Below are 13,775 nucleotides of genomic sequence, written 5' to 3'. Positions count from 1 at the left end.
CAACGGTTGTTAGAATAAGCGATGTGAAAGCTAAATGCGGTGACATTTTTGAAATTTTAATGAAGTACTTTTTACATCGGTTATAATATAAGCGATGTAAAAAACCCATCTTTTCTTTAGTTTTCACATCGGTTATATTATAACCGATGTGAAAAGTACTTCATCCATTCACGAAAAAACCTAAGTCCCTCTCTTCTTCTTCGAGAACTCGCTCACAAGTCACAACCATCACCTCTCGTGAGATTCTAACGCCGGAGCTTCCTCCACCGTTTCCCGACCTCCTTCCGCCACGTCAATCACCTCGACCTCTCATTCCTCTCCTCCGACTCCCAGCCCCACCACTCGCCCTCCGAATCCGCCGCGCCTTCCCTCAGTTACCCTCTACGCCCTCCTACCGATTGCTGTGCGTTTGGCTTCGAGAAGCTCGCTCAGGTACAATGGTGTTTTTGCTTCTTTTTTTATCGACGTATATTTGCTTCTTCTCAATTCGATTCTGTTACTGTAATTCAGTTTCCGTTCCTGGGATTCTATTCTTGAGATGTGAATCAAAACCCTAATCTTAAACCACCTTCGACTCTTCCGTTGGTGGTGGCGCCGTTGGTTTTGTGTTCCTGCTTCGAATCGATTTGTGTTCCAGACTGCTATTGTTCAGTTTCCGTTCCTGCTTTGAATCGACGCTGCTCCTGCTGTGACTCGCCGCCGCTCTTGCTCTGTGACTCGCCGCCGCTCCTGCTTCGACACTATCAAGGTAATCAATTTGTGTTCCAGACTGCTCTTGTTCAGTTTTGTGAAATTCTTTGGAGGAGACACTTTTAACATTGTGGACATAGCTTTTGGGTCTTTTGTGAAAATTCTTGTGGGTTTAGGAGATGTGTTTGAAGTGAAGATCCTACCAGCTGAGAGTTTCCCTCGCTTGCATACCAAATGCATATTAGTTTGATTCTGAAGTTATTGATTATTTTTCTTCTAAATGGATGATGATAAGTTGGTGACATTGTACATCAATGAAAGTTTTGGTTTAGCTTCATTTAAGTTGGCAGAGAATTGGAAGGCAAATTCAAGAGTTCACCAAGAACATGTTTGTCCTCATTACCTCTGGTTTTGGTTCATTTGATTTTGCTTAAATGTCATTTTGGATAGGTTTGATAATATACAAGTTATTTGGTATTTTATCTCGCTGAAAGTCATTATTCTGAAATTTGGTTTGGTTTGATAGTATTTCTCATTTGAAATCTGAAATTTTAGTTTGTCATGTTAGTTATTAAAAGAGATTGCTACAAATATGGTCATGATATGAGATGAAATTAGCTTCTCTATATCATAGTGTTTGTCAATTCTAAGTATCAGAGAAACCATTTTTCGAGCCTCCATCTTAAGCTTTGGATTTTGGGAAGTTGGTCCTCAGCTGGATTTAATTTCAACATTTTCTTTGTCTCTTCTCTTTCCTTCGATGATGATACTGACATATGTTTATGAGCAGAAAAGAAGGGTAACTAATTGCTCAAAGCCTATGCCTTTTATAATCTTCCTTTTTCAGAAGGATATGAGAAGGTTGCCCGGGCAAAAGGAAAAGGCACATCTCTGCACTTAGGTGAAGGGAATTTTTATCTGAATGGGGAGGAAAAATTCCTTTCTGATGGTCGGGATTCTGGTGTGGCCTCTATATTGACTACTGCCATAGGGACTTCAAATCCACGTTGATATGTTTGCTGACGATGATGAGCCTGCTAACACTAAGCCATCTACTGATGAAAATAGTACTGTTAGTCAACCATCATCAGATGCCATAAATTCTGGTAAAGAGGGTAAATATATTACCACAACAAATTGACATCTGAATTGGAAATTTTGTTGCTGATTTTTATCTGACAAGTTTTTTATTTGACATGGTTCTACTTTTCTTTCCAGGTGAAGCATTGCAAAATGATTATGTATGAAATTCTAGATCCCTTAGAACAAATGTCCTGCACGATGCTGGGACAATCGATTAGAACATCATACAACTGAAAGACCTGAACACAAAACAACAAACAACTAAAAGGAAACAAGACACAGGAAGTTGTTAACCAAGTTCGGTGAAACTACACCTACGTCTGGTTAGCTTTCGCCCAATGAAAAGGAATTCCACTATCTCAAGAACTAGGTATTACAGACCCACATGAACATATCAAGTTCATTGTTCTTAACCTAATCTACCCAGTGGTATTCTACTTAGAACCACAGCCTAAGTATGAGAGCCCCTCTCACTTTTCCTCAATCACTGCCACAGTGATTGGTGAACAACAATAACACAGAGTTTGTTTGACACTCAAACACAACACAGAACTCAGTCTCACTTTATAGAATCAGTGAGCAAGACGAGTTCACAACTAACAAAGACAAAGAACAACTTACACTCTTAAGAACACTTGATCTTCAAGGTAATTCTCTCGATCAACTTCAAGCTTCAGGTCTTTGTCAATATATACTTCAGCAGAGGCGGCTAGGGTTTATTTGGGCTGAAGAACACTTTGATCCAACTCATATCAGCAGAGAATCTTTCAAGATCTGATATGAGTGATCAACAAGTAAAAATAGAAACAAATCTTTTTAATCACAGATTTGCTTCAACAATAACAACCCGCAACTGGCTCCCAACACACAGTTACTTGACCTTCAAGTAAGCACAGATCATACCATAAAGCATAACCACAAGGGACCCACTTGCATGCCAGCAGGGGCGGATGTCCTGGCCTTCATCAAGGCAGATGTCACAACATCGTCTAGGACATCAGGTTGTTTTTTTACAAAATTGATGACAACAAAGGAACAACAATCTCCCCCTTTGTCAAATTTTGACTAAAAACAACTTCACTACCAGAGAGGGAAAAAATATCAAAATCATCAGAGTCAGCAGCAGAAATACTCTCCCTCAAACCAATGCATCCACAACAGCCAAAACATGGAGGAACTCCCCCTCAAAAGATGCATCCAAATAAACACTGCATAAAGTATATAGAACCCATATGCAACACAGTACAAACTAAGCAAGCACACTTGGTACTACTTGAACAGAAGCTAGCTTGTAGCACTTGAACACTTGAACATAAAATATCTCCTGAACTGGTCTTGTCTTGACAAAGCTGCATACTTATTACATAACATAACCAGAATACCAAGTCTTCAAAAAAAAAACAAACCACAACAAACTACTACTCTACTACTACTCCCCTTTTTTAGCACAAATTTGGCAAAGATGGAAAGAATTTAACCAAGGCCAACTAAAAATCAACTAGGAGATGCACTAAACACCAGAAGAAGAGGAGTGTTCCTCATCATTTTCTGCAGATCCTTCCCTCTCAGCATCAGCTGCATGCTCACCCTCTTGACCAGCTTCCCCCTGGAGAGTTTGAATGAGAGCATCCACCTTAATCTTCCTAGCAGCAGCAATCCTGATCGTCTCTTGAAGTTCCTTGGAAATGGCCTCAAGTTCAGCAATGACACTGTGAGTGCCTGAGGCAGACATAGAGGCAGGAACAGATGTCCTACTGGATGGCAGATCAATGTCCAGGACATGAGGGTCCAGGAACAACCGTTGGTCCAAGGTGATGGGAGGGCCTTTAGGCACAGGAACATCATCAACAGTGAGGATATTAGGATGTTGTTTCAGAATGATAGCAGTCAGTAAAGAAGGAAAAGAGATGGGGAGTTTCACTGCACATGTATCTGCATGCTTCAAAGTTTGGGAAAACACAAAGTTGCCAAAGTCATAAGCAATTTCAGTCCCAATGCGATAGAGAAGCTTGGCAAGCATAGCAGAAACAGCAGAAGTATGGTTAGAGGGAACCCAATTCACCACTCCAATCCTATTCAAAATAGCATACTTCACACTCAGAACCCCAGTTGACAGAAGCTTCTTAGCAGGCCACTTCTTTACTCTTCCAGCAGTCAATTCCTCAGCAACCGTATCCAGAGAAAGTTCTTCTTCAACAAATTCAACCACACTTCTTCCAAGGGTTTGGTTGATGATAGCAGGAGAGAAATTCACACACTTACCCCTGACAAACACTTTCCTGAATTCAGGACTGGCAGAATTATTAACATCATCAGAGAGATTGACAATAAATTCCTTCACAAGCTTGTCATAACATTTTCCTATGTTCATCACAGTCTGCCTCAACCCTGCTTTTGCTATCAAGGCAATGATCTCTTTGCAGGCTAACACATCAGAATCAATCTCCCTTTCTTTGGCAACACGTCTTTGATAGACATATTTCCATTTGAAGGCATTTTCTGGAGCATGAATAGACACATTATCTAGAGGAACATTAGGAATATCTGAGGGAATACGCTTACCAGAGAACATTTTCTTCTCAGAGGCAGTGATGTCCAGGACATCGCCTTCAACATCTGATTCAGTCTCCAAATCAATTCTGGAAACTTTAGGCTTTTTCCCAGTAGTCTTCTTGGCTTTCTTCCCTGATGATTCCACAGCTTTCTGCTTGCCTTTCCGTGACGCATCGGTTGCCCTTGATTTTGAAGATCCAGTAGGGATCTTGGTTTTCTTCTTCTTGACAACAGGGATTTCTTCAACAGATGCTCTTCTTCGCTTAAGCATTCTGGCAGCAACACTCGCCAGAGGCACATCCTCTGAATCTTCATCATCAGAGACATCATGAACAATGGGAGGGGTCTTCATCGATTCCTCTGACAAAACATCCATTGAGTTTGCAGCCTTGGAATCAAAACTCTTGGATGAAGAGGAAGAATCCTTTGAGAGTGAAACTTCCTTGGCAGGCTTATCAGACAATGTCGCGACATCGTCTTCAACGTTTGCAGAGACAGAAGTATTGGAGACTTCCTCAGGCACAGGGGCTTCTGGGTTTTGCATTGGGGTTGCACGAGACTTGTAGTGCTTCTTGGAAGGAGTTCTTGAGTTCTTCTTAGATTGAGAGGAAGAACTTGTGTGCAAACCCATAACCCTAGCACCACCAGCAGTTCTCTCTATCTTTCCTTTCACAGACTCTTTCTTGCTTGAAGACATGATGAACTGGTAAAGCAAACGAACAAAAACAAGAAATTGAGAGAAATGTAAGTGATGAGAATCAGAAATTGTTAGAGCAAGATTGGCAACTTGTGGTGAGATTGTGATGAAGTCATTGGTGATGATTATATAGCAGTTGAGTGAGAAGGAAGCAATGATGTCACAACGGCAGTTAATGGTAGTTACGAGGAAACTAGCCGTTAGACAGAAAAGGGGCTTTAATTGCTATGTTTCTTCGAAGAGGCAAATCCCAAGATTTCCTCTTAATTTGTCAAATGTAGCAGCATCTAAGGGTTTGGTAAAGATGTCAGCCAATTGTCTCTCTGTGGGGACATGTTCCAAAGTAACAATTTTATCCTCCACTAATTCCCTGATGAAGTGATGTCTGATTTCTATGTGTTTGGTTCTGCTATGTTGTATAGGGTTCTTGGCAATATTGATAGCACTCAAATTGTCACAGTACAATGTCATGACATCTTGCTCAACTTCGTATTCCTTGAGCATCTGCTTCATCCAAATAAGCTGAGTACAACTGCTTCCAGCAGCTATATATTCAGCTTCAGCTGTGGATAAAGACACGCAGTTTTGCTTCTTGCTAAACCAAGAAATTAAGTTGTTTCCAAAGAAGAAACACCCTCCAGATGTACTCTTTCTATCATCAGCACTCCCTGTCCAATCTGCATCACAATACCCTACAAGAGAAGAATTAGTATCATTTGTATAAAGAATCCCATAGTCACAAGTACCATTTATGTACTTAATGATTCTTTTCACTTGTAAGAGATGACTGGTCTTTGGAGCAGCTTGATATCTTGCACAAGCACCAACAGCAAAGGTAATGTCAGGTCTGCTAGCAGTGAGGTACAACAAACTTCCAATCATGCTTCTATATAAGCTTTGATCAACATCCTCTCCCTGATTGTCTTTAGACAGCTTGATATGTGTAGCAGCAGGAGTCCTTTTATGTCCAGATTTTTCAAGTCCAAATTTCTTGACGATGCCCCTAGCATACTTACTCTGGGAAATAAACATTGAGTCTTCCATTTGTTTGATCTGAAGTCCCAGAAAGTAGTTCAATTCACCAACTAAGCTCATCTCAAACTCTGACTTCATTTGTTGGACAAAATGTTCCACCATCGTGTTCGACATCCCACCAAACACAATATCATCAACATATATCTGTGCAATCATGAGTTTTCCTCTTTCATTTTTCACAAATAATGTCTTGTCTATTCCTCCCTTGCAATAACCATTGCTCACCAGAAACTTTGTAAGGCGTTCATACCAAGCTCTAGGAGCCTGTTTTAATCCATACAGGGCTTTCTTGAGTTTGTAGACATGTTCAGGATGATGTGGATCTGTGAATCCCTTTGGCTGTTCAACATAAACTTCCTCATTCAGATAACCATTTAGAAAGGCACTTTTAACATCCATTTGGAATAATCTGAACTTCAAAAGACAAGCAACACCAAGCAAAAGTCTTATGGATTCCAACCTAGCCACTGGAGCAAAGGTTTCATCAAAGTCTACTCCTTCAATCTGAGTATATCCTTGAGCCACCAGTCTTGCTTTGTTTCTAGTTACTACACCATTCTCATCTGACTTGTTCTTGAAAATCCACTTGGTTCCTATGATGTTTACTCCCTCAGGCCTAGGAATGAGATCCCATACTTCATTTCTTCTGAATTGATCAAGTTCTTCTTGCATAGCATTTATCCAGTATTCATCTGTCAGAGCCTCCTTGACATTCTTGGGTTCTACCTTGGATATAAAACATTCATGAGCAATGTAGCTTCTAGCCCTGGTAGTAACTCCTTCTTTGAGGTCACCAATAATATTCTCTTGAGGATGATTCTTTTGAATTCTGATCGATGGAGCTTTATTTGCAGGGGTCATCTGGTGATCTTGCTCATCAGAACTGGTTTCTGATTCAATGTCGAGGTCAATAGTTGGGACATCGGCTGTGACATGTGGACCATCATCATCTTCAGTTGCACCAGTGTCTTCTCTTTCATTTGGTTGATCATCAATAGAGACATTTACAGATTCCATCATTACCTTTGTTCGGGAATTGTACACTCTGTAAGCTTTGCTGTTTGTAGAGTATCCCATGAAAATTCCTTCATCACTCTTAGGATCTAGCTTTCTTCTTTGTTCACGATCATCCAGAATATAACATTTACTCCCAAAGATATGAAAGTGTTTCACAGTTGGCTTCCTTCCTTTCCAGAGTTCATATAGAGTGACTGTGGTTCCAGCTCTAATGGTTACTCTATTGTGAATGTAACAGGCTGTGTTCATGGCTTCTGCCCAGAACTTGTTGGAAATCTTCCTTGCATGAAGCATAACCCTGGTGGATTCTTGAAGAGTCCTGTTTTTCCTTTCAACAATTCCATTCTGCTGAGGTGTAATTGGAGCTGAGAATTCATGGCTTATTCCTTCTGAATCACAGAAGTCAGAGAATTTGGAGTTCTCAAACTCTCTTCCATGATCACTTCTGATTCTTACTATAGAGCAATTCTTCTCAGTTTGAAGTTTCAGACATAGCCTTCTGAATATGTCAAAGGTTTCTGATTTTTCCTTCATGAAGTCAATCCATGTGAACCTGGAATAATCATCAACACAGACATAAACATATTTCTTACCTCCTAGACTTTCTACCTGCATGGGTCCCATCAAGTCCATGTGAAGAAGTTCAAGGACTTTTGTTGTAGTTGGATGCTGAAGCTTTACATGAGATGTTTTGGTCAGCTTTCCAATCTTGCATTCTCCACATATCTTTTCTTCATCTATTTTCAGTTTTGGTAGCCCTCGTACAGCATCTTTAGAGATAACTTTCTGCATACTCTTGAGATTGATGTGACCTAAACGTTGGTGCCATAGATTCAACTCATCCACTTTTGATATCAAACATCTAGACACTTGGGCTTTCTTTTGTGGAATCCACATGTAGCAATTGTCTTTGGACCTGACACCTCTCATCACAATCTCTTGATCACTAGTGGTAACCATGCATTCAGTCTTGCTAAACTTCACATCCAGATCTTGATCACACAACTGACTTATACTGATTAGATTTGCTGTCAACCCCTTGACAAGAAGAACGTTGTTCAGACTAGGAGATCCAGTGTTTACCAACTTCCCAATGCCTTTGATTTTTCCTTTAGCCCCATCTCCAAAGGTGACTGATTTACTGGAGTATTCCTTGAGATTTTCCAGATACTCCTTATTCCCAGTCATGTGTTTTGAGCAGCCACTATCAAAATACCAGTCTTCACTTGATGAGACGCTAAAAGATGTGTGTGCTATAAGACATGAAACTTCTCCTTTGGGTACCCAAGCTCTCTTAGATGTCTTGAGAACCTTCTGGATCTGAGGATATCCGTATAGCTTGAAGCAGTAGGGCTTAATGTGACCAAACCTACCACAATAATGACATCTCCATGGAATTTGAGCAGTAGCCTTCTGAGTAGTAGGATGTGGAGGTATATGTTGTGACATCGGGCTTGACCTCTGATAGTTCTCTGGGTTTTTAAACTCAGAGTTTTCTTTAGCTCTTACAAACTTCCTTGATGCTTTCTGATTTCCTCTACTCCCAGACTGATAACTGAAACCAATGCCTTTAACACTCTTTCCTTGCTTGCTTGTTTCTTCCAGAATCTCTTCAAGCATATTAGATCCACTATTCAGCATACGCACTGACTTGTAGGTATTTTCCAGTTTGGCTGTCAATGTAGCTACTTTCTCTTGAAGATCAGCTATGGTTAACAGAAGCTTGGCTTTTTCAACAGTTTCAACATCCTTTAATTTTGAGTTCCATTTATCCAAATCATCTTGCAGTTTATCAATGGTCTCCCTTAGGTTTTCATTTTCAGTCTTAACTTGTTTCATCTCATCTTCTTGCTCCTTCAGATGTTTGCAAGTTTCCTTCCATTTAACATGTAGGAGTTTGTAAGTCTCTTCCAAATCCTCAAATGTCATTTCATCACCACTGGAATCTGAGTCATTGACAGCCCCTGAGAAAGCATTAACCTTGTTGACAGATAATTCTTCCTCATCCTCAGTATCTTCATCTGACCATGTCACTACCATGCCTTTCTTCTGTTTCTTCAAGTAGGTTGCACACTCAGATCTAATGTGACCATAACCCTCACATTCATGACACTGAACACCCTTGTTTTGGCCTGATTTGTCCTCTTCTTTGACCTTTCGCTGGGAATTGTAGGTTTTATAGTTGTCTGACTTAATGTCCTAGACATTTGGCCTAGTCCTTCTGTCTATCTTCCTTAGAGCTCTGTTGAATTTTCTAACAAGAAGGGCCAGAGCTTCAGATAGATTCTCACTTTCACTATCAGCATCATCTCCTTCAGTGGTGTTGGATACAAAAGCAATGCTTTTGGTCTTCTTTTCAGGTTTTTCACCCAACTTTAACTCATAAGTCTGCAGAGAACCAATCAGCTCATCCACTTTCAAACTGCTGATATCTTGAGCTTCTTCAATAGCAGTGACCTTCATTGCAAACTTGCTGGTTACAGACCTCAAGATTTTCCTCACAAGCTTTTCATCTGACATAGGTTCTCCCAGAGCAAATGAAGCATTTGACAGATCACGCACACGCATGTGATATTCAGAAATAGTCTCATCTTCTGTCATTGTCAAGTTCTCAAAACGAGTAGTAAGCATCTGGAGTCTAGACATCCTCACCCTGGTTGTACCTTCATGTGCTGTTTTCAAAATCTCCCAAGCATCTTTGGCAACAGTGCAAGTATTAATCAATCTAAACATGTTTTTGTCCACAGCATTGAAGATAGCATTCATTGCTTTTGAGTTTGCCAGAGAAGCTTCTTCTTCAGCACTTGTCCATTCATCCTCAGGTTTTTCTTCAGGAGTAGATGTACTTCCTTCTGCTTGAGCTTTGACAGGATGCTTCCAGCCTTTGACAACAGCCTTCCAAGTTTTGATATCAATAGACTTGAGAAAGGCTATCATTCGAACCTTCCAGTAATCATAATTGGAGCCATCCAGGATTGGTGGCCTGTTGATCGATCCTCCCTCCTTATTGTCCATGAGATCAAGAAAATATCTCCCTGGAGCTCACCCACACAGAACAGGGGTGCCTGCTCTGATGCCAATTGAAATTCTAGATCCCTTAGAACAAATGTCCTGCACGATGCTGGGACAATCGATTAGAACATCATACAACTGAAAGACCTGAACACAAAACAACAAACAACTAAAAGGAAACAAGACACAGGAAGTTGTTAACCCAGTTCGGTGAAACTACACCTACGTCTGGTTAGCTTTCGCCCAATGAAAAGGAATTCCACTATCTCAAGAACTAGGTATTACAGACCCACATGAACACATCAAGTTCATTGTTCTTAACCTAATCTACCCAGTGGTATTCTACTTAGAACCACAGCCTAAGTATGAGAGCCCCTCTCACTTTTCCTCAATCACTGCCACAGTGATTGGTGAACAACAATAACACAGAGTTTGTTTGACACTCAAACACAACACAGAACTCAGTCTCACTTTATAGAATCAGTGAGCAAGACGAGTTCACAACTAACAAAGACAAAGAACAACTTACACTCTTAAGAACACTTGATCTTCAAGGTAATTCTCTCGATCAACTTCAAGCTTCAGGTCTTTGTCAATATATACTTCAGCAGAGGCGGCTAGGGTTTATTTGGGCTGAAGAACACTTTGATCCAACTCATATCAGCAGAGAATCTTTCAAGATCTGATATGAGTGATCAACAAGTAAAAATAGAAACAAATATTTTTAATCACAGATTTGCTTCAACAATAACAACCCGCAACTGGCTCCCAACACACAGTTACTTGACCTTCAAGTAAGCACAGATCATACCATAAAGCATAACCACAAGGGACCCACTTGCATGCCAGCAGGGGCGGATGTCCTGGCCTTCATCAAGGCAGATGTCACAACATCGGCTAGGACATCAGGTTGTTTTTTTACAAAATTGATGACAACAAAGGAACAACAATGTATATGATGAATCTTCTGGGTATGACTCTTCTCTTCCCTCTTCTTTTTTGGAAATAATCTGACAAATGTGACATTAGGTCACCTATATTGCAGTGCCATAAAAAATTAGTTTAGTACTCGATTCTTCTTTCTTTAAATGAATCTTTTTATCAAAAAGCTCTGTTGAAAACTTGATCTGACATCAATATAATGGTCCAGGTACTATTACAGCAGCAGTTTGGGCTATTATTGTGATCCAAATTCTGGCCTTTATTGCTCTGCATAACGGGTCCAAAAACTTTGTTGTACTTGTAACGATGGTGCAAGTAATGGTGGCAACACATCATCTTATGCAATCTAGAATGCATCTATAAGAAGGAACAAACATATCAGGAAATCACCTGACCTTTTTGGCTGTGGCGGTAACAATTCTGATGTTATCATGGAGGAAAATGGTTCTGAAATTATTACAACCAATTCTGATGCCTATAACTTACACGAGGGAAGTAGATTCTAATTTAGAACTTGAGGTAAGGGGTGCTGTTTGTTCAATGAATTTTATTATTAATCAAACTTAGTTTTTGAAAGATTATATGTTTCACTATTTTAATAACAAAGTTCACTCTAAAATGTGGCAGCAAGGATTAAGAAGGGATTTGGAGAGGAAGGAGTATTCTATTTTTTAGCAGTCACTTGCTGGATTTGGAAAGCAAGCTTAAGGATTTTAAGGTGCATAGGATGGAAAACATGGTAATATCTTTAAAACTAATCTATCTGTGATTCTTTTCTATATATATGAGCTCCTGCAAATCAAGCTTCTCTCAGGTCAATTTTGTGGAGTGATGTGAATTTGCATCAGTGCTATGGAGCCTCAACTTAGAAATGTGATCATCCTATTGAACCTTGAGGGAAGCTTGCTCGACTGCATGTTTTATGCCTATCTTGCATTGGCTTAATTTCCCATTCTTCAATAGTAGCTAACTCCCATTATACTAGTGGAAAATTTATCTATTTTGACAAATCTTCAGTGTGATGTTCATATATTGATTTTTCTCATGTGAATAATTTTATGTACAGGAGGACCACTGGCCCTATAAGACGTGCTAAAGGTGGTTGGACTGCAGAGGTTTATTTATCAATTCTGCTACTGGAGGTTTTCTGTTTCTGCACTGAATTGATGCATCTGATCTGGTTCGCTTTTGCTACTGATATACCTTTGCTTTCATTGTGTGAGTGAGTGGAAGATGTCTGATGCTTGCTGCTGCTGATATATGATTGCTTGGTGTGTTGTGCTTCCTAGTCCATTGTGGTCCATGTCGGTGTTTTCAGAATTTGGTGTACAAGCAAGCTGCTGTCGTGATTTCAACTATTGTACTGTGAGATGATGGTTAATGCAGAAATTTCAGTCTTTTATGGCCTTTGAGGGGTGGTTACTTGCTGCTAGAACTCTAAAAGGGTGCTGCGATTTACTCCAGTGATGTCTACCTGGATCCTTGTTGATGTGCGTTTGATTGTATGGCAGAAGGCAAAGGTGCTTTACGGCTTTTTGAGGGGTGCCTATATCTGATCTTAGACAACAAAAATATTTGTTGATATGTGTTATGTTGTTGTTATGCAGCTGCAGTTTGTTGTTTTTTGTTATCAGTTAGTTATAAGTTGTAGCTTCATGTTTTTATTGTTTCTTTTTTATGCTGCTCTTTTCTTTTAAGAGATGCTATGACTTTTATCCTTACTTGGGAGAGTTTGTTCCCAAGGTTTTTTTTATCAATATATCTATTTCTCCTTTTAAAAAAAACTAAGGTAAGATTGGTGATGTCAAAATATTCGGCTCAAATTAGTGTGAAAAAAGCGCAAAAATATGTAAATAAGAAAAAAAAGAAAAAAAGATTTCACATCGGTTGGTAACATAACCGATGTGAAATGTATATATTTCACATCGGTTGGCAAAATAACCGATGTGAAATGTATATATTTCACATCGGTTGGAAAAATAACCGATGTGAAATATATACATTTCACATCGGTTGGCAAAATAACCGATGTGAAATATATACATTTCACATCGGTTGGCAAAATAACCGATGTGAAATCATGTACGTTCAGTTTTAAGTGATAGATTCCACATCAGTTATATTAGACGTCCGATGTGAAAAAGTAATTTTCACATCGGTTGTATAACCGATGTGAAAAGTGAAGACTTATCACATCACCTTTGTTCACATCGGACGAAAACCGATGTGAAAACTAAAAAATAACCGATGTGAAAAGTACTTTTTTTAGTAGTGCATGTTTTAGCATGGTAGTTTGGGACAATACTACAGAGTTATTTACGCAGTGTCACACCTTGAAGCGCATAGTCTGGGTCCATTGGAGGCGGAAACAACAGAGTTGCAGTGGATTTTAGCTATGGCACAAGGACTGGAACTGGATTGCGTCATCTTTGAGTTAGATTCTGCCAGCGTGGTGAGTGTTGGAGGTTTGGGGCTTGCCCACCTTGCATTGATGCTCTGATCCAGGATTGTAGATTGCTAGCCAACAATTTTCAGAATGTAATGTCTTCTCATGCTTGTAGGAAAGCTAATATGGTTGCACAAAAGGTAGCTTCGAAGGCCGATACGTTCACACCTAATAAATGGTGGAATGAGCCTCCTGAATGTGTATTCCATGAAGTATTTGCAGATAGATGTCTAGCTTAATAACAATCTTACAAGCTTCCTCTAAAAAAATATATTAATTTATAGATGTAAAAATATTAAT

This window comes from Lotus japonicus, chromosome 2, assembly GCF_012489685.1.
Source record: "Lotus japonicus ecotype B-129 chromosome 2, LjGifu_v1.2".
Taxonomy (NCBI): domain Eukaryota; kingdom Viridiplantae; phylum Streptophyta; class Magnoliopsida; order Fabales; family Fabaceae; genus Lotus; species Lotus japonicus.
This window is presented reverse-complemented; position numbering follows the sequence as displayed.